This window comes from Loxodonta africana, chromosome 27, assembly GCF_030014295.1.
Source record: "Loxodonta africana isolate mLoxAfr1 chromosome 27, mLoxAfr1.hap2, whole genome shotgun sequence".
NCBI classification, from domain to species: Eukaryota; Metazoa; Chordata; class Mammalia; order Proboscidea; family Elephantidae; genus Loxodonta; species Loxodonta africana.
In genome coordinates, this window is record NC_087368.1 from 6680469 (window position 1) to 6702468 (window position 22000).

The 22000-nt window shown below is 42.3% G+C and overlaps 1 long non-coding RNA gene across 2 annotated transcripts in view; it reads right to left on the reverse strand.

The window, feature by feature from the left end:
• Window positions 1-22000, reverse strand: part of LOC135228742 (uncharacterized) — a 102678-nt gene that overhangs the window by 15380 nt on the left and 65298 nt on the right. The window contains exon 5 of one of the 2 annotated variants that reach the window (XR_010319542.1): window positions 17670-20671. This is a non-coding gene — a long non-coding RNA (uncharacterized LOC135228742). The remainder of the gene's footprint in view (window positions 1-17669; window positions 20672-22000) is intronic. The other variant, XR_010319543.1, reaches the window with a different exon arrangement.

A 22000-nucleotide genomic window follows, 5' to 3' on the forward strand; every position in this document is an offset into this window, starting at 1 on the left:
TAAGGATGAGTTTTCTAAATTAGTTTTCAAGTCTGGTTAGTCTCAAAGATGTTGATGACTCTGCTTTCAGTAGTAAAGAGGGCACTGCTAATTCATGGCATGAGGTGGCAATTCAAATATGCAAATTATCACCACCAATAGATCGGGTATTGGTGAAAGGCGAGGCTCTGGGTGATGGCATATATGATACCTTTCAATAATTTTCTCATAATGAGAAGTATAAACAAGCTGGATGGTTGGTCCCACTTGCACTTGACAAACTGGTGAAAGAAAGAGACGATCTCGGGGCTTCAGTGTCAAAGCTCAAGTGCCGCATAAACGACCTCAAAGTGTCCACTTGTGCTTTGAAGGAAAGCCTTATTTCTTGTGGCAACACTGCTGATATTGCCAAAAACCAAACCCGAGTCTTATTGTAAGAGTGGCTGAATTACAATTCCACTTCAATTGCCAACTTAGAGAGGTGTCTGAAGTTAAAGTAAGGGCATTGATTGGGAAGAAATGAGATCCTGAAACTTAGGATGGGGACATATGGGCAGATAGTTAGAAAGCTGGAGACACGGAGCCCCTAAAATCCATTTAATCACTCCTGCCAATAGAACCACTTCCATCTGCAGAGATTACTCATGTGTGTCTGCTACACCACCCTGCCCAGTAAAGGCATTAGCCCCTCCACTTCCATCTAATGAAATTAGCCCTTGCCCAGCTGCCTCTAAAGAGCCCTTGCCTGAGCCATTGCCTGGGGCATCATCTCAGGCAGATGCTTTACAACACAATGCTGAATGTTCTCAAAACAATTCCAGACTACTGATTCTGGCTTCTAGACCTATAACTAGATTAAGTCCCACCGAGCCCCAAAGAGATGTAGTAGAAAGTGTGACCCAGGAGGAGGTACGCTACACTCCAAGAGAACTGCTTGACTTTTCTAATATGTACAAACAGGAACCTGGGGAATAGGTGTGGGAATGGTTATTCAGGGTGCAGGATAATGCTGCAAGGAACATAAAGATGGATCAGTCTGAGTTTATTGATATGGGTCCACTAAGCACACATTCTTCATTCAATGTTTCACCTCAAGATATTAAGGAAAGATCTAATAGTTCATTTGTTTGGGTTGCTGAAGCACGGATTACACAGTGGCCTACACTAAATCAAGTTGAAGTACTAGACCTGCCCTGGTATACTGTAGAAGAAGGTATTCAAAGGCATGCTGAGGTGGATTTATTAGGTTAAACCCACAGACCCACACATGGAATGCCCAAAGAACACACCTTTTACCACAAATGTGAGGAACAAATTTGTGACGGGAAATCCAGCATCCTTGAAGGCTGCTGTGATTGCTATTTTATGTAAATCAGATCTGAGAGTGGGAACTGCCCTAACTGAATTTAGACACCTCAATACAATTGGGTTGATTGGACCCTGTGATAGTAGGGGCCAAGTGGCGGCACTCAATCGAGAAAGAAAAGGTGGGCATGGTTACAGCAATGGATAGCAGAGTCAAAGCAGTAATCAGAATAGTCTGACTCATATGGACTTATGACTACTTAGTCACGGTGTCCCTAGGAGTCAAATAGATAGGAAACCTACTAAATATTTACTTGATCTGTAGAAATAGGAGAATTCTTGGTTAGGTGAGCAGCAGTCTAACTTGAATGGTCCTCAGTCAACTCCCATACTAGAGTGAATTTAAAGACCCACAACCCCTTGAATGAAGGGAAGGCCAAGTCCTCATGAGGAAGGACACAAATACACTGCCAAAAATTTATACAGTTAATCTCTCTCCTACCCTTCCCCAAAGGGGTCTACAACCTTTTATGAGAGTGACTTTTCATTGGAGAAAATAATCAGACTTTTTGGGGGGTTACTGGATCCTAGCTCTGAGCTGACACAAATGCCAGGAGACCCAAAAGAGCACTGTAGCCCACCAGTCAGAGTGGGACACACACAGAGGTTAGGTTATTAATGGAGTCTTGGCTCATGTTTGTTTCATAGTAGGTCCAATGGGTCCCCAAATCTCCTCGTAGTGACTTTTTCCAGTTCCAGAATACATTATTGGAATAGATATACTCAATAACCGGCAGAAACCCCACACTGAATCCCTAACAAATGGAGAAAGAGTCATTTTGGTAGGAAAAGCCAAGGGGAAGCCATTAGAACTACCCCTACCTAGGAAAACAGTAAACCAAAAGCAATACTGCATTCCTGGAGAAATTGCAGACATTACTGCCACCAGCAAGGACTTGAAGGATATAGGGGTGGTGCATCCCACCACATCCCCCATTCATCTCGTCTATTTCACCTGTGAAAAAATCAGATGGACCTTGGAGAACAGTAGATTATCAAAAACCTAACCAGATTGTGACTCCAATTGCAGATGCTGTTCCAGATGTAGTTTCATTGCTTGAGCAAATTAATACATGTCCTGGTAACTCGTGTGCAGCTGCTGAACTGGCTAATGCCTTTTTCTCCATACCTGTTTGGAAGGACCATCAGAAGTCTGCCTTCAGCTGACAAGGCCAGCAATACACCTCCACTTGCCTACCTCAGCGCTCCATGAGCTCTCCAGCCCTATGTCATAATTTAGTCAGCAGGGACCTCGATCGTCCTTCCCTTCTATATGATGTCACACTGGCCCGCTACATTGATGATATTATGCTGATTGAATCTAGTAAGGAAGAAGTATCAATGACTCTGGACTTATTGGTAAAGCATTTGCCTGCTCCCAAAGAGTGGGAAATTAATCCCACAAAAATTCAGGCACCTTCCACCTCAGTAATATTTTTAGGGGTCCAGTGGTATGGGGCATGTCGAGATATTCCGTCTAAAATGAAGGACAAGTTATTTAGTGCACCTGGCTGTTCCCACAACGAAAAAGGAGGCACAACACCTAGGAGGCCTCTTTGGATTTTGGAGGCAACATGTTCTTCATTTAGGTTTGCTACTCTAGCCTATTTATCAAGTGACTCTAAAAGCTGCTAGTTTTGAGTGGGGCCGAGAACAAGAGAAGCCACTCTCCCACTCTGCTGATTCAATGGTGCTTGAAGTGTCAATGGCAGATAGCGATGCTGTCAGGAATCCTTGGCAGACCCCTACTGGTGAATTGCAACACAGACCCTTAGCATTTTGGAGCAAAGCCTTGCTATCCTCTGCAGATAACTACTCTCCTTTTGAGAATAGCTTTTGGCTTGTTCTGGGGCCTTAGTAGAGACTGAATGCTTAACCACAGGCCACCAAGTCACCATGTGGCCTGAGCTGCCCATTATGAACTGGATGCTGTCTGACCCACAGAGTATGCACAGGAGCACTCCATCATTAAATGGAAGTGGTGAATACAAGATTGGGCCTGAGCAGGACCTGAAGGCACAAGTTGCATGAGGAAATGTCCCAAATGCCCTTGGCCTCCACTCCTGTCACACTACCTTCCATCTCCCAGTATGCACCTATGGCCTCATGGGGAGTTCCTTACGATCGGTTGACTAGAGAAGAGAAAACTTGTGCCTGGTTTACAGATGGCTCTGTGCAATATTCAGCCACCACTCAAAAATGGACAGCGGCGGCACTACACCCCTTTTTGGGACCTCCCTGAAGGACAGTGTGAAGGAAAATCCTCCCAAAAGGAAGAAATTCTAGCAGTGCACCTGGTTGTTCACTTTGTCTGGAAGGAGAAATGTCCAGATGTGCAATTGTATACTGATTCAAGGGTTGTGGTCAATGGTTTGGCTAGATGGTCAGGTTCTTGGAAGGAATATGATTGGAAAATTGCAGCCCAGGATTTATGGGGACAGACCTCTCTGAATGAGCCAAAGAAGTAAATATATATGTGCCCCTTGTGAATGCTGACCAAAGCATGACCTCAGCAGAGGGTGATTTTAGCAATCAAGTGGATAGGATGATGCGTTCTGTGAAAACCAGTCATTCTCTTTCCCCAGCCAGTCACATCATTGCTCAATGAGCTCATGAAAAAAGTGGCCATGGTGGCAGAGATGGAGGTTATGCATGGGTCCAGCAACATGGACTTCCATTCACCAAGGCAGACTTGGCAGCAGCCACTGCTAAGTGCCCAAGCTGCCAGCAGCAGAGGTCAACACTGGGTCCTTAATATGGCACCATACCTCAAGGTCCTTAGCAAGCAACCTGGTGGCAAGTTGACTACATTGGACCACTTCCATCATGGAAAGGGCAGCATTTGTTCTTACTGGAATAGATGCTTACTCTGATACGGATTTGTCTTCCCTGAGCAATGTTGCCAAAACCACCATCTGTGGGCTTACAGAATGCCTTATTCACCATCATTGTTATCCCACACAGCATTGCCTCTGATCAAGAGACTCACTTCACAGCAAATAAAGTATGGCAGTGGGCCCACGTTCATAGAATTCACTGGTCTTACCATGTTCCTCATCATCCTGAAGCAGCTGGCTTGATAGGATGATGGAATGGACTCCTAAAGACACCACTATGCACCAGCTAGGAGACAATACCTTGCAGAGTTGGGGTAGTGTTCTCCAGGAGGCTGTATATGCTTTAAACTAGCATCCAATATATGGTGCTGTTTCTTCCATAACCAGGATTCATGGGTCCAAAAATCAAGAAGTGGAAATGGGAGTGGCACCACTCACTATTACCCCTAGTGACCCACTCACAAGATTTTCACTTCCTGTCCCCATGATCTTATGCTCTTCAGTATGGAGGTCTTAGTTCCAAAGGGAGGAATGCGCCCACCTGGAGACACATCACTGATTCCATTGAACTAGAAGCAAAGAATGCCACCTAGCAACTGGATCAACAGGCAAAGAAGGGAGTTACCATACTGGCTGCTGTGATTGATCCTGATTACCAAGAGGAAATCAGATTGATATTACATAATGGGGATAAAGAGGAGTATGCCTGGAACGCAGGAGATCCCTTAGGGCATCTCTTAGTACTAGCATGTCCTGTGATTAAAGTCAATGGAAAACTATAGTAACTCAATTCTGACAGGGCTACTAATGGCCCAGAACCTTCAGGAATGAAGATTTGGGTCATGCCACCAGGCAAAAAACCATGATCTGGTGAGGTGCTTGCTGAGGGCAAAGGGAATATGGAATGGGTGTTGGAAGAAGGTAGTTCTAAATACCACTTACGTCCACGTGACCAGTTGCAGAAACGAGGACTGTAATTGTTATGAGTATTTCTGCTTTGTATGTGTGCGTCAAATATTTTTGCTTTTTTCTTACAAAATATAAGATGTAAATGGGGCTAGTGAATTTTCAATTAATCACGTGTTAGTTACATCATGTTAAGACTAAGTATGACTTTGTAATTGTCTTTATTTAGAGATTATGTATGGTTTGGGGAGATGTGTACAGGTGCTAAGTTGACAAGCGGTGGACTCTGATGGTTAATATTGTGTGTCAACACAATGGAGTATTACATAATGATAAAGAACAATGATGTATCTGTGAATCATCTCATAACATGAATGAATCTGGAGGGCATTATGCTGAGTGAAATAAGTCAACCACAAAATGACAAATATTGTATGAAACCACTACTGTAAAAACTCATAAAAAGGTTTGCACACAAAAAGAAACAATCTTTGATTGTTACAAGGGGTGGGGGAAGCGTGGAAATGGAAAAACACTAAATAGACAACAGATAAGTGGTAACTTTGGTGAAGCTAAGAGAGTACACAATACTGGGAAGCCAGAACAGCTTGTACAAGACAAGGTCATGGAAGCTCCATAGATACATCCAAACTACCTGAGGGACTGAATTGCTGGGCTGAAGGCTGTGGGGACCATGAACTCAGGGAACAGCTGATCTACCACAGCTGAGGTGGTCAGTGTGCTCCATCCATATTTCCTGGGACCACAATATCATTTTTAAAATTTTATATTGTTGAGAATATGTACAGCAAAACATACACCAATTCATCACAATTCAGTAACATTGATTATGTTCTTTGAGTTGTGTAACTATTCTCACTCTCTGTTTCTGAGTTGTCCCTCCCATATTAACATAAACTCACTGCCCCCTGAAGTTCCTATCTAATCTTTTGAGTTGGTGTTGTTACTTTGATCCCATATAGTCCTTCAAAGAGCACAATGCTCAAAGCAGACATTTTTACTACTTAAGCTAGGCTATTGTTTACCCTTAGGAAGACTTCAGGAGATTTTTTTTGGTTTAAGGTTTAAAGATTATTTCAGAGCATTAGTTTCAGGGATTCATTCAGCCTCCATGGTTCCAGAAAGTCTGGATTCCATGAGAATTCTAAATTCTTTTCTGCATTTACCCTGTTTTGATCAGGATTCTCTAGGCTCTTTGCTCAAAATGTTTGGTCGTAGTAGCTGGGCACCATCCAGTTCTTACAGTCTCATGGCAACCGAAAAAAAAAAAAAAAAAAACCTGTTGCCCTCAAGTCTATTTTGACTCATAGCAACCCTGTAGGACAGAGTAGAACTGCCTCATACGGTTTCCAAGGAGTGGCTGGTAGATTTCAACTGCCAACCTTTTTGGTTAGCAGCTGAGCTCTTAACCACTGCCCCACCAGTTATTCATAGAGGAAATTAGAAACACATTCCATATTCTCCTCCTGTTCCTTACTCTTCTTCTTCCACTGTTGCTCCAGGCCCATAGAGACCAATTGTGGTGCCTTGGATGGCCACTTGTAAGCTTTTAAGAACCCAGGCACTATGCAAGGAACCAGGAGGTAGAACAGAAGCACTGAACATATTAGGCCAATTAACTGGGATGTCGTGTGAAACTGTGACTCATGATGACCCAATGGGTGCAGAGTAAAACTGTTCTCCACAGGGTTTTCAAGGCTGTGACCTTTCTGAAGCAGATCACCAGGCCTATCATTTGAGGCATCTCTAAGTGGGTTAGAACTGCCAGTCTTTCGGCTAGTAGTCAAGCACTTAACCATCTGCATCACCCAGGGGCCCTTGAGACATCATACCTAGTACTGTTTTGAATGACCTCAGGAGATGGTGATTTTTACCTCTTTGGGTAATCTCTCTGGCATTAACCAGGATATTTTTTTTTCTTTAGTCTTTAAGGGCATACAACCCATCATACATTGGGCCACCTCACAGGAAACTGATCAGTAGAACAGGAGACATTCAATGAGAGTTTTCTTTCCTGGTGCCTCAGGAGAACTAGAAAGAGTGACACACTTTCCTTAATGTTGATGTATTTATTGAGGAGGAAAGAAATTATGTAACAGGGAAGTGTGGGGCACTGTTTGAGAACTTGGTCTTATCTGGCTAGTTAATGGAACATTCTTATGCCTCGTTGTTTAAGGATTTCTTTTTTATTTTCGGGAAGACAGGAGGAAAGGAAGACATCTCAGGATCCCATTTTGAGGGTCCTTTGGCACCACTGTCAGAAAATTTTCTCCAAGAGTCCTGGGCCAGACACCTGGATTTCCAGATGGGTTTTATAGTCAAGGAGATTTTAGAGAGGGGAGGTATTTCAGTTATGTAGAAAAGTTCAATTATCTAAAGAAGTTGTTTTTTTAAAATACCGCAAAGCTTTGTGATTTAAAACAACAGCAATTTTTTATTTTTCATGATTTTGTGGACTGACTAGTATCAACTGAGTGGTTTTGTTCCACATGGTATAGCTAAGTTCACTCATGGGCTACATTTAGCTGGAAGTCTGACTGGGACTAGGACATCCAAGATGGCCTCTCATCCTCTAGTTCCTCTCACCATTCGGTAATCTAGCTCACGTTTCTTCATATCATGGCATCTACCTTCCAAGAAGGACAAGCCCTGGTATGTGAGCACTTATCAAGCCTCTGCTGGCATCATTTTGCTAATGTCTCATTGGCCAAAGCAAGTCACACGATCAAGTCCAAAGTCAGTGTGGGAGGGGGCTACACAAGGGTGCAAACACCAGGAGGTTTTGTTCACTGGAGGCCACCACTATAACAATTTACCACAAGTGAGCAGGGCAATTTTGCACACTGGGTCTCCTCAGTTGTCAGTGCTTAGGTATGGATGCGTAACCTAAGATCTGGTCCTTGACTTTGCAGTTCCAGAAACTCTGTGTGATTAGGAGTTCATGCTTAGCCCCATGCTTTTATCTGAAATTGCCTCTCATCGTCACTCGAAGACGTGAATTTAGGCTCTCATAGTTTTATCTCAAGACTCTGTCGTCTCGACCACAGATGACTGAACCAGAGTGGACACCTGACCTATGACTCTGTTGGCTGAGCTGGCCCAATTGGACTTTCTCTTAAGACTTTGGAATGGGAATATTGAGAGACTAAAATCCAAACTGGTGAAGAGATTATAGAAAATTTCCTAGATAGTCTAAAATGAGTTCAGAAATATATCTAAACTCCTGAGATGACTAGAAAATGAGACTGCTAAACCATAGTTATTAAGAAATTGGCTGGTAAGCAAAAAGTTGGCAGATTGAATCCACCAGCTGCTCCTTGGAAACCCTGTAGGAAGCTCTACTTTGTCCTATAGGGTCGGTGTGAGTTGGAATCAACTTGACAGCAACGGGTATTCACTAGCGGATGTATGGTTCCGCTTATCCTCTTATACTCCATGACAATATCTAGCTGCAAGGGAGGCTGGGAAATGTCATCTCTAGTTGAGTAGCCAAGCACCTAACTAGAAAATAGATCTTAATGAACACTTAGAAGACTCCACTTACACTTTGAAAAAAGTAGTTTAAAAACACATGAAGATTTTCATGGATAGCAAGATATTGTGAGTTGAAAACAACCTAGGCAGTGAGGCAAGTTTGATGTTGGTCTGCATGAATGGCAATGTAGAATCTAGAAAGAGAAAAGTGATAGTCCTGTTTTGTCTGTGTTGTTTAGATGCCCTCTTCTTCCCCCTCATCCCCTCCCCACACAGCATAGTGTTCAATTCATGGTTATGTTTCAGGAGGGAGAGAGAAAAATGAGTATATTTAGAGGGAGTAAACAGGATGATGAAACCCTCAAAATCAGGTCATAAACACAGAACACAACAAAGAACCTCTGAGGGAGTAGGAAAGCAGTGGGATCCAGACCCCAAATTCTCATAAAAAGACCAGATTTAATGGTCTGACTGAGACTAGGACACCAGTGGTCATGGTCCCCAGACCTTCTGTTGGCCCTGGACAGGACTATTCCCAAAGCCAAATCTTCAGACAGGGATTGGACTGGACAATGGGTTGGAGAAGGATGCTTGTGAGGAGTGAGCTTCTTGGATCAGGTGGACACTTGAGACTATATTGGCATCTCCTGCCAGCAGGGGAGATGAGAGGGTAGAGGGACTTCAAAGCTGACAAAATTAACACGAAAAGAGAGATTGGAGGGAGGGAGCGGGCTGTCTCATTAGGGAGAGAGCAACCGGGAGTATGTAGCAAGGTGTATACACGTTTTTGTGTGAGAGACTAACTTGATTTGTAAACTTTCACTTAAAGCACAATAAAAATTAAAAAAAAGAAAGGTCGGAGTCAGGACCAACATGGCTGACTAGGTAAGAGCTACTGCGGATCCCTCTTGCAACAAAGACTTGGAAAAACAAGTGAATCAATCACATACGTGACAATCTAGGAACCCTGACCATCAAACACAGATCTAAAGAGTTGACCTGAGTGACAACCCACACCCTGAAGCAGCGACTGCTTCTGGAACCCGTGTCCCGTGCCATAGCCTTGAGCCCTTGTGGTTCCCTGGTGCTGAGTGGTGGGGCTAATTGCAGCTTACTGAGACGGGGCAAGCACGGGACACAGCCCTAATCCCTAACCCCCTGGGGTAACCTCAGTAGAGACTCAGCCAGTGCAAGCAGGCTGCACACTGACACAGCTGAAAAGAGAACAAGCAACCACGGGGAAGCAGCAACTGTTTTTGGAGCCTAGAGCCAGCGTCCCAGTCAGAAAACCTTGGCGCCGGGCTTTGCATTAAGTGCAGAGGAGCTGAGCACAGCTTCCTGAGACAGTGCAAGCACAGGACGCAGCCCTAGCCCCCTGAAGTAACCTTGGGGGAAACCCAGTCAGCACACGCAGGCTGCACAGTGATGTGGCTTATAGGAGGATAAATCACTGGGAAGCAATGACTGGTTTTGGAGCCTGGAGTGCAGTGTCCCAGTCAGGAAACCTTGGCGCTGGGCTTTGGACTAGGAGCAGAGGAGCTGACCATGGCTTCTGAGGGGGCACAAGCACAGAACGAACGCAGGCCTGACCCTCGGGGGCAATCTTGACCCAGCCAGTACACACAGGCTACACGCCTCTCAGATAAAACAGTCACCACCAAGCAAGATAAGTAACTTTGTCTATATCGCTGGATGCTACTCTCTCCTATCTATCTGATCCCTACCCTCCCTGTCCCAAGCGGCTTCATTAACATTGGTATTTCCTCGGCCAGGGAGTGAAATGCTCCTGCTCGCCCAGGTTTTTTTTCCTCTAACCCATTCTCCTGGCCTGAGAGAAGCAGCTACTAACAATCCAGGGAGGAAAAATCCTTTCCGGACTTCCCTATACTGGAATGAAAATACAGAACCAGCTCCAGCCAAGCATATAAGATCCACAGTCTTGGGCTTTCATCCCTATAGGGAACAAGGTGGCTATTATAATGCAAAGGCAATTCTGAAAGAGATCTGACTGTAATTGTTTTAGTAGAGCACTGGAAAGACAAGTTTTCCAGGTCTGATATCTCACCTATCAAACAGAGCCCACACTGATCCACAGCAGGGAGCTGAGGGCTGAAGCTCCACCCAAACCACCTAGCCACCTGCCAAAGGGGTCTGAGGATACTGACGCCTGCCAATCTTTAGAGGTACAAGCATTGGATGCCTACGGTACAGCTCCAGAGCCCACCCACCAAAGTGCTTTAGGAATAGAGACGCACCTACCTCACTGGCACTTGGGGGAAGGCTGTCAGCATCCTGTCCTCCTTGGAGTGCAAGCCCCTGCCGCTAGTAGAATCTGGTGCACACAACTATCACCACTACTCCTCTAAGTTAATAGGTGACAGTCTACACCACACATTTCGTGACTGAAGATCAGAACACCTAAGCTGATTCTATTTAAGAATAGTGAATGGACTCTTAGGCTTATATATCTGGTAACAGACCAAACCAGCTAGTAATAGGACATAAGTGATTCAAAGGCTACAACAATCAAGACAGCACAATCTAGTAGCCCATCTGGGTATGCTGAAACAAAGAAAAACAAGCTAAGGCTCAGTAAGCAAATATAAAATAAATCATTACAATATCTTACAGATGGCTCAGAGACAGAAAGTCGATATCAAATCACATAAAGAAGCAGACCGTGATTGCTTCTACAAACCCCCAAATTAAAGAATCAAAATCTTTCCCAAACGAAGATATAATCCTGGAATTGCCAGATGCAGAATATAAAAAACTAATTTAGAGAATGCTTCAAGATATCAGGGATGATCTCAGAAATGAAATAAGGCAATCTACAGAAAAAGCCAAGGAACACACTGATAAAGCAGTTGAAGAAATCAAAAACATTATTCAAGAACATACTGGAAAAATCAATAAGCTGCAAGAATCCATAGAGACACAGCATTCTGAAATCCAAAAGATTGACAATAAAATTACAGAATTAGACAACTCAATAGGAAGTAAGAGGAGCAGAATCAAGGAATTGGAATGCAGAGTCGGGAGTTGGAGGAGAAGGCAATTTACACAAATATAGTTAAAGAAAAATTAGATAAAAGAATTAAAAAAAAATGAAGAAACCCTAAGAATCATGTGGGACTCTATCAAGAAGAATACCTTGCATGTGATTGAAGTTCCAGAACAGGGAGCGATAACAGAAAATACAGAGAGAATAGCTGAAGATCTGTTGGCAGAAAACTTACATGGCATCATGAAAGACGAAAGGATATCTATCCAAGATGCTCATCGAACCCCATTTAAGATTGATCCAAAAAAAAAAAAAATCACCAGGGCATATTATCATCAAACTTGCGAAAACCAAAGATAAAGAGAAAATTTTAAAAGTAGTCAGGGATAAAAGAAAAGTCACTTACAAAGGAGAATCAATAAGAATAAGTTCAGACCACTTAGCAGAAACCATGCAGTCAAGAAGGCAATGGGATGACATATATAGAGCACTGAAGGAGAAAAACTGCCAGCCAAAGATCATATATCCAGCAAAACTCTCTGAAATATGAAGGCGAAATTAAAACATTTACAGATACACACAAGCTTAGAGAATTTGCAAAAACCAAACCAAAGCTACAAAAATTACTAAAGGAAATTCCTTGGTCAGAAAATCTATAATATCAGATACCAACATGACACAAGGTCACAGAACAGAACATCCTGATATCAAGTCAAATAGGGAAATCACAAAAATAAATGATTAGTCTTAAAAAGAAAAAAATGCTCAAAACAGAAACCACTGAAGTCATTATGTAAAAGATTCCAATAACCAAAAAGAGGGACTAAACACAGGAGGCATACACCTTCCATATGGAGAGGAAAAAAAGATGACATAGGATAATACAAGTTAGGTTTTTACTTAGAAAAATAGGGGTAAATATTAAGGTAACCACAAAGAGGTCTAACAATTCCATAACTCAAAATAAAAACCAAGAAAAACATAACGACTCAGCAAACATAAACTCAACTACTCTGAAAATGAGGAACACACAATTTACAAAGAAAAATGTCTCAGCACAAAAAAGTAAGTGGAAAAATGAAACTGGCAAAAACATGCACAGAAAGGCATCAAAATGACAGCACTAAACTCATACTTATCTATAATTACACTGAATGTAAATGGAATAAATGCCCCAATAAAGACACAGAGAGTCTCAGACTGGATAAAGAAACATGATCTGTCTATATACTGCCTACAAGAGACACATCTTAGACTTAGAGACACAAACAAACTAAAACTCAAACGATGGAAAAAAATATATCAAGCAAACAACAAGCAAAAAAGAGCAGGAATGGCACTATAAATATCTGACAAAATAGACTTTAAAGTTAAATCCGCCACAAAGGATAAAGAAGGACACTACATAATGACAAAAGGGACAATTGACCAGGAAGATATAACTATATTAAATGTGTATGCACCTAATGACAGGGCTGCAAGATACATAAAACAAACTTTAACAGAACTGAAAAGTGAGATAGACACCTCCACAATTACAGTAGGAGACTTCAACACACCACTTTCAGAGAAGGACAGGACCTCCAGTAAGAAGCTCAATAGAGACATGGAAGATCTAACTGCTACAATCAACCAACTTGAACTCATAGACTTATACAGAACACTCCACCCAATAGCTGCAAAGTATACTTCTTTTTCTAGTGCACATGGAACATTCTCTAGAATAGATCACATATTAGGTCATAAAACAAACCTTTGCAGAACCCAAAACATCCAAATATTACAAAGCATCTTCTCAGACCACAAGGCCATAAAAGTAGAAATCAACAGAAAAATTAGGGAAAAGAAATCAAATACTTGGAAACTGAACAATACCCTGCTCAGAAAAGACTGAGTTGCAGAAGACATTAAGGAGAGAATAAAGAAATTCATAGAATGCAATGAGAATGAAAACACTTCCTATCAAAACCTCTGGGACACAGCAAAAGCAGTGCTCAGAGGACAATTTATATCAATAAATGCACACATAAAGAAGAAAGAGCCAAAATCAGAGAACTGTCCCTACAACTTAAACAAACAAAAAGCAAGCAACAAAAGAACCCATCAGGCACCAGAAGAGAACAAATAATAAAAGTAGGGCTGAACTAAATGAATTACAGAACAGAAAAACAACTGAAAGAATTAACAAAGCCAAAAGCTGGTTCTTTGAAAAAATTAACAAAATTGATAAACCATTGGCCAGACTGAATAAAGAAATACAGGAAAGAAAACAAATAATCTGAATAAGAAATGAGATGGGGCATATCACAACAGACTCAACTGAAATTAAAAGGATTATATCAGATTATTAAGAAAAATTGTACTCTAACAAATTTGCAAACCTAGAAGAAATGAATGACTTCCTAGAAACACACTACGTACCTAAACTAACACAATCAGAAGTAGAACAACTAAACAGACCCATAACAAAAAGAGATTGAAACTGTAATCGAAAAACTCCGAACAACAACAACAACAAAAAAATCCCTGGCCCGGACGGCTTCACTGCAGAGTTCTACCAAACTTTCAGAGAAGAGTTACCACCACTACTACTAATGGTATTTCAGAGCATAGAAAAGGACGGAATACTACCTAACTCATTCTATGAAGCCACCATATCCCTGATACCAAAACCAGGTAAAGACACCACAAAAAAAGAAAATTACAGACCTATATCCCTCATGAACATAGATGCAAAAATCCTCAACAAAATTGTAGCCAATAGAATTCAACAACATATCAAAAAAATAATCCACCATGACCCAGTGGGATTTATACCAGGTATGTAAGGTTGGTTCAATATTAGGAAAACCATTAATGTAATCCACCATATAAATAAAACAAAAGACCACATGATTTTATCAATTGATGCAGAGAAGGCATTTGACAAATTCCAACACCCATTCATGATAAAAAATCTCCGCAAAATAAGAATTGAAGGAAAATTCCTCAATATAATTAAGGGCATTTATACAAAGCCAACAGCCAACATCACTTTAAATGGAGAGAGCCTGAAAGCATTTCCCTTGAGAACGGGAACCAGACAAGGATGCCCTTTATCACTGCTCTTATTCAACATTGTGCTGGAGGTCCTAGCCAGAGCAATTAGGCTAGACAAAGAAATAAAGGGCATCTGGATTGGCAAGGAAGAAGTAAAATTATCTCTACTTGCAGATGACATGATCTTATACACTGAAAACCCTAAGGAATCCTCCAGAAAACTACTGAAACTAAGAGAAGAGTTCGCCAGAATTTCAGGTTACAAGATAAACATACAAAAATCACTTGGATTCCTCTACATCAACAAAAAGCACATTGAAGAGGAAATCACCAAATCAGTACCATTCACACTAGCCCCCAAGAAGATAAAATACTTAGGAATAAATCTTACCAAAGGTGTAAGAGACCTATACAAGGAAAACTAGAAAGTACTAGTGCAAGAAACTAAAAGGGACCTACATAAGTGGAAAAACATACCTTGTTCATGGATAGGAAGATTCAACATAGTAAAAATGTCTCTTCTACCAAAACAGTTCTATAAATACAATGCGCTTCTGATCCAAATTCCAATGACATTTCTTAATGTGATGGAGAAACAAAACACCAACTTCATATGGAAGGGAAAGAAGCCCCGGATGAGTAAAGCATTACTGAAAAAGAAGAAGAAAGTGGGAGGCCTCACTCTACCTGATTTTAGAACGTGTTATACAGCCACAGTAGTCGAAATAGCCTGGTACTGGTACAAGAACAGGCACATAGACCAATGGGACAGAATTGAGAACCCAGATATAAATCCATCCACATATGAGCAACTGATATTTGACAAAGGCCCAGTGTCACTTAATTGGGGAAAAGATAGTCTTTTTAACAAATGGTGCTGGCATAACTGGATATCCATTTCCAAAAAAATGAAACAGGACCCATACCTCACGCCATGCACAAAAACTAACTCCAAGTGGATCAAAGACCTAAACACGAAGACTAAAACAATAAAGATCATAGAAGAAAAAATAGGGACAACCTTAGGAGCCCTAATACGAGGCATCAACAGAATACAAAACATTACTAAAAATGATAAAGGGAAACCAGATAACTGGGAGCTCCTAAAAATCAAACACCTATGCTCATCTAAAGACTTCACCAAAAGAGTAAAAAGACCACCCACAGATTGGGAAAAAATTTTCAGCTATGACATATCCGACCAGTGCCTGATCTCTAAAATCTATACGATTCTGCTAAAACTCAACCACAAAAAGGCAACCCAATTAAAAATTTGGAAAAGGATAAGAGCACACACTTCACTAAAGAAGATATTCAGGCAGCTAACAGATACATGAGAAAATGCTCTTGATCATTATCCATTAGAGAAATGCAAATTAAAAGTACGATGAGATTCCATCTCACTCCAACAAGGCTGGCATTAATCCAAAAAACACAAAATAATAAATGTTGGAGTGGCTGTGGAGAGATCCGAACACCTATACACTGATGGTGGGAATGTAAAATGGTACAACCACTTTGGAAATCTATCTGGCGTTTCCTTAAAAAGTTAGAAATAGAACTACCATACAACCCGGAAATCCCACTCCTCAGAATATATCCTAGAGAAATAAGAGCCTTTACACAAACAGATATACGCACATCCACGTTTATTGCAGCACTGTTTACAATAGCAAAAACATGGAAGCAACCAAGGTGCCCATCAACAGATGAATGGATAAATAAATTATGGTATATTCACACAACGGAATACTACGCATCGATAAAGAACAGTGAAGAATCTGTGAAACATTTCATAACGTGGAGGAACCTGGAAAGCATTCCGGCCCCAGTAACCCCAGAAGGCATTATGCTGGGTGAACGTAGTCAGTTGCAAAAGGACAAATATTGTATAAGACCACTATTAAAAGAACTTGAGAAATAGTCTAAACTGAGAAGAAAACATTCTTTTGTGGTTATGAGAGGGGGGAGGAAGGGAGGGTAGGTGAGGGGTATTCACTAATTAGATAGTAGATAAGAACTACTTTAGGTGAAGGGAAAGACAGCAGACAATACAGGGGAGGTCAGCACAATCGGACTAAACCAAAAGGAAAGAAGTTTCCTGAATAAACTGAATGCTTTGAAGGTCAGCGTAACAGAAGCAGGTGTCTGGGGACCATGGCTTCAGGGGACATCTAAGTCAACTGGCATAATAAAATCTATTAAGAAAACATTCTGCATCCCAATTTGAAGAGTGGCGTCTGGGGTCTTAAACACCAGCAAGCAGCTATCTCAGATGCATCCATTGGTCTCAACCCACCTGGATCAAAGGAGAATGAAGATTACCAAGGACATAAGGTGATTACGAGCCCAAAAGATAAAAAGGGCCACATGAACCAGCGACTACATCATACTAAGACGAGAAGAACTAGATGGTACCCGGCTACAACCGATGACTGCCCTGACAGGGAACACAACAGAGAACCCCTGAGGGAGCAGGAGAGCAGTGGGATGCAGACCCCAAATTCTCATAAGACCAGACTTAATGGTCTGACTGAGACTGCAAGGATCCTGGTGGTCATGGCTCCCAGACCTTCTGCTGGCCCATGACAGGAACCATTCCCAAAGCCAACTTGTCAGACATGGATTGGACTGGACAGTGGTTTGGAGAGGGATGCTGGTGAGGAGTGAGCTTCTTGGATCAGGTGGACACTTGAGACTACGTTGGCAACTCTTGCCTGGAGGGGAGATGAGAGGGTGGAGGGGGTTAGAAGCTGGCGAAAAAGACACGAAAAGAGAGAGTGGAGGGAGAGAGCAGGCTCTCTCATTAGGGGGAGTAATTGGGAGTGTGTAGCAAGGTGTATATGGGTTTTTGTGTGAGAGAGTGACTGGATTTGTAAACTTTCACTTAAAGCACAATAAAAATTATTAAAAAAAAAAAGGCAATTGCCAGTAATTCCAGGGTGAAAGCCCCTTACTCTCTGGGTGACTAAGGAGATTTGGGTTAATTACAGGCAGGCGGCCAGCCTTAGTGTTTCTGGCATCCAGGGAAACGCTCTACTCACAAAACTTCTGGAGTTGTGTTCAGGACCCTTTCCTCGGTCCCTGTAGTATCTTCTCATCCTCCCAGGACCAGGTCAAGTTCACCACTTCCTGCTCATCAATCCTGCCAAGGGCACTTCATCTGGATGCTCGCTCAGAACACTGGTTTACTCTGGCAGGTGATGCTAGCATGGCACCATGGGCAAGCAAGAGGCTACCCACAGAGTTCAGCTGAGATGCATGCTTCTTCACACCAGCCCTCCTGAAAATGAGGTGGGATAGATTAGGCCCCTACAATTCCCATCTCCTCTAAAATGTCTGCCCTGTAACTTACATTATTGTCTTATAGCTTTTCTTAACTCTGGTATTATTATTCAAATGTACATGCATATATTTTGTTTCTACAAAGCCATTACCAGGTCCTTGAGAACAGTGACCATGACTTGTATGTTTTAGGGTACCCTATAGGTATCCTTCCCTCTTGCATGCCAACAGAACCCTAATTTTGTTCGGGTGGCAATGTACCCAGTTTTGGACAGTGAGACCTACAGGTAAGTTGTTGTGAAGGCTTCTGGGAAAGCTTTTGCCTTTCTGATAAAAAGAAGCAGTTGGCATTGCTGTTCCCCGTTTCTACTTGTTTTTTTTCCCTGCCTGAAATACAGACGTGATGGGTGGAGCTGCAGCAATGGCCTTGCAACCACGAGGGAACATCCAAAAGAATTGCACAGATGCTGACCCTGACACTGTTGAACTCATGAAGCAACACCAGTATCTGACTTCCTTCAAATTTATTGTTAGGTGAAAAAATACGTTCCTATATTTGTAGCCTCACAAACATGGTTGATAGAAGAAACAGTAGAAATAGTAGGAGCATGACCTCTACCTCATTATGTTCATTTCTGCCTCCTAACTCACACACAAGTACACCCATGGAACAATGTATATCTCATGTGAAGCCTGAACTATAAATGGGTGTCTGGGAAATGAGGAAATATCTTTGACTTCCTCCCATTTAGCTTTCCCACTACAAAGGGGTTGGAATGGAGTTGAGTGAGTCAGTTTGCAATACCTGCCATACCATCCATGATGGGTAGGGAAAGAAGGGCCCCCATGCAAAATCCCTAACTGATGCCTCTCATATTAGTTAAGGAAAAAAACACGCTATAACAGACAAACCCCAAAATCTCAAGAGTTTAGCACAATAGAAGCTTATCACGCAATCCTGTGGTGTCCAAAACGGGTCTTAAAAACTGTGGAAGGGGACTGGGGGGCACTTTGTTCTGTGAGTCATTCCGGCACCCAGGCTGACTTCTTCAATATTCATCTGGCAGACAGATGAAAAGAGGGTGAGGAAGGCACGTGTGCTTCTTCAAAGCCTTGGCCTGAAAGAGGCATCCATCATTTATGCTCACATTCCACTCCTGAGAGCTCATCTTATCACCTCCACCTAAATGCAGGGGTAGGACATACAGTCCTTGGCTTGGCAGCAACTTCCCAGGGACAACTCTACTCTATGGAAGGATAGAACAAATCTTTGGGGAGCTGCTAGCTGTCTGCCACCAGCTAAACTTGTTATAATTACAGTGGAAGGTTTCGTCCCTAATTTCTGCGTTAAAAAAAAAAAAAAACCAAACAAACCAAACCCGCTGCCATCAAGCTGGTTCCAACCCAGAACGCTCTTAATAGATAAACAGAAGAATGACTAGAAGGATGAATATCTCTTCATATCTCAACTCAACTATTGTAAAGAGCCATTAAAATATTTTTTATGTCAATTGCCCTTAAGAATAATTTTTCATAAGAATCATTTTTAATGGTTGTATAAGTCTTTTGAAGCTAGGGAAATATTTATTAATAACCTTGGATGTATATTTTTAAATCCAGTTTATGCCATCGGTAAACGATACTAAACAAGGGCTTCTTGTTGTTGTGTGCCGTCGAGTCGATTCTGACTCATAACAGCCGTATAGGACAGAGTAGAACTGCCTCATAGGGTTTCCAAGGTTTATAAACTTGGAAGACAAAAATCGTATTCGCACTAACCTCTAACTGAAATTTTGTATTACCTTCCGTAATGAATGTAGGTAACAAATCACAGGAGTGTTAGCAGGAATTGTAACTGTCACCCACAGAAATCACAGATATTCTCATACAAGGTTACAGTTATTGCAGATATCTGGAAGTACCGCTTATGATCATCATTATTTCAAAATTATTGCAGTCATCAATCTGTTACTAGATCTTCATATTTCAACCACATTTACTACCATATTATAATACTTTAAATATTTTGAAAGCTGTATTTTAATATAATATTATACATTATGTTTTATGTACTTAAAATTTTTAATTTGAAAAGGGGTCCACAGGCTCCACTAGAATGCCAGAGGGGTCCATGAATCAAGTAAAATTAACTGCCCTCGCCCTGCCCCTGCTCTAGGGAGTGGAGCCCTGGTGGCAAAGCAGTTAACAGATAAGCTGCTAATTAAAAGTTCTGCAGTTCAAATCCACCAGTCACTCCTTGGGAACACTATGAGGCAGCTCTCCTCTGTGCTATAGGGTCGCTATCAGTTGGAATTGACTCAACAGCAATGGGTGGGGTTACAGCTTAGGTTGGGTTATAGCTCTAGGGAGTAAGCAAGGCTATTAATGCAATCAACTTTTCACCATCACTACTCCCCTCAGAGCCCAGCCTCTGCCAGTTTTTTCCGGCCTTAGGTTGCCTGTCTCTTCTCAGAGGCTGTGCACTGAGAACTCACTAGGGCCCAGGCCAGGCAGGGCCCCAAGGCAGGGGAGGCAGGGAAATGCATTCTTGTCCCATTTCTCCACCTCACAGCAAATCACCCCTCAAACCTGAACTGTGTGGACACTTTTCCAGATGACCTGGGGGCACCAAAGCAGCCTTTCAGTTTCAGCTTCTTTCTTACCTCCCAGTGAGCCCAGGATTTTTCACCTGAGCAGACAAGCTTTTGCAGTGAGGTGCACAAGTGTGCCTTTCCTCCCTGGCAAACATTCGCAGCTTCTCCTGGCAGGTTCCAGGACAGGACATGTTAATAAAAATATATATATATATATATATATATTAATTAATACGTGCTTTATTAATTGGAGCCTGATTTGCAGACCTTATGGATTATTTGCAGTTTGTAGCTAATGGGGATCAAAGCTTGCACATACAACAGCCTCCCTCCAGAAGCCTGGATCACCCCAGTCTGCGCATCCATGCTTTGTGAGAGCAGGAGAATAGGAGGTTTATCACATGAGGGCCCCCACAGTGGAAATGACTGACCCCGTCCCCCGCAACTTCTGCAGGACACAGACGAAGCCCTTCCTCAGTGCATGCAAGGGAGGATGGGTACATGAAGGGGGGCTCCATGTGATTTAGTCAGTGGCAGGAGATTTTCGCTGGTACCCCTGCCCCCCAGCTGGGCACTCACAAGCACCCTGAAGTGTTTTTCTTTTTTTAAATCATAGCCTTTAAATGCTCTTTGTGTTTATAATTAGTCAAAGGCCCTGGGATGGCTCAATTCGAATCACTGTGCAGGGCCCGCCCCCCCTTGGTTGCCCAAGGGTCGTTATTAGCCCTGGGATGATCAGCAAGCCTGGTTGGCAGGAGTGTTTGCAAAACGCCCCCAGCCCTTTCTGCCACAAAGAAAAATGTGTTAGCATCTTGGCTTTCTAGCTGCCATTCAGATTCTTTGCTTTTCAGTCAGCCTCTCCTGAGGATTTCCTAGAAACATTTATTTATTTTGAAATCTTATCACTGATATTTTGGTAGAGATTTGTAAATCTTGCCCGTGAGAAATAATGTCATGTTTGAGATTCTTCACAACTCAAAGAAAGGATACGATGGAGTTTTGTTGCTCTTCTGTGTCATCCAGTCAACTCTAACTCATAGTGAATCTATATGACAGAGTAGAACTGCCCCGTAGGGTTTCCAAGGAGCAGCTGGCGGATTTGAACCGCCGCCGTTTTGGTTAGCAGCCTGTGTTCTTTAGCACTATGCCACCAGGACTCCAGAATGGGAGTAGGGACGTTTACTGTTAGGCTAAGAATGGGCCTTCTGTTTTGGAAAATTGTTTGTCAGTATCTACTACAGCTAAACAAAGACACACACTAAACTAACCAAACCCATTGCCATGGAGTCAATTCCAACTCACAGTGATCCTACAGGACAGAGTACAACTGCCCCGTAGGGTTTCCAAGGAGCAGCTGGTGGATTCAAACCGCTGACTCTTTGGTTAGCAGCCAAGCTCTTAACCATTGTGCCACCAGGGCTCCCAGACACACACTATGTGACCCAGCAATTCCATTCCTACATTATTCCCACAGACATGTGAACTGCATCCCCCCA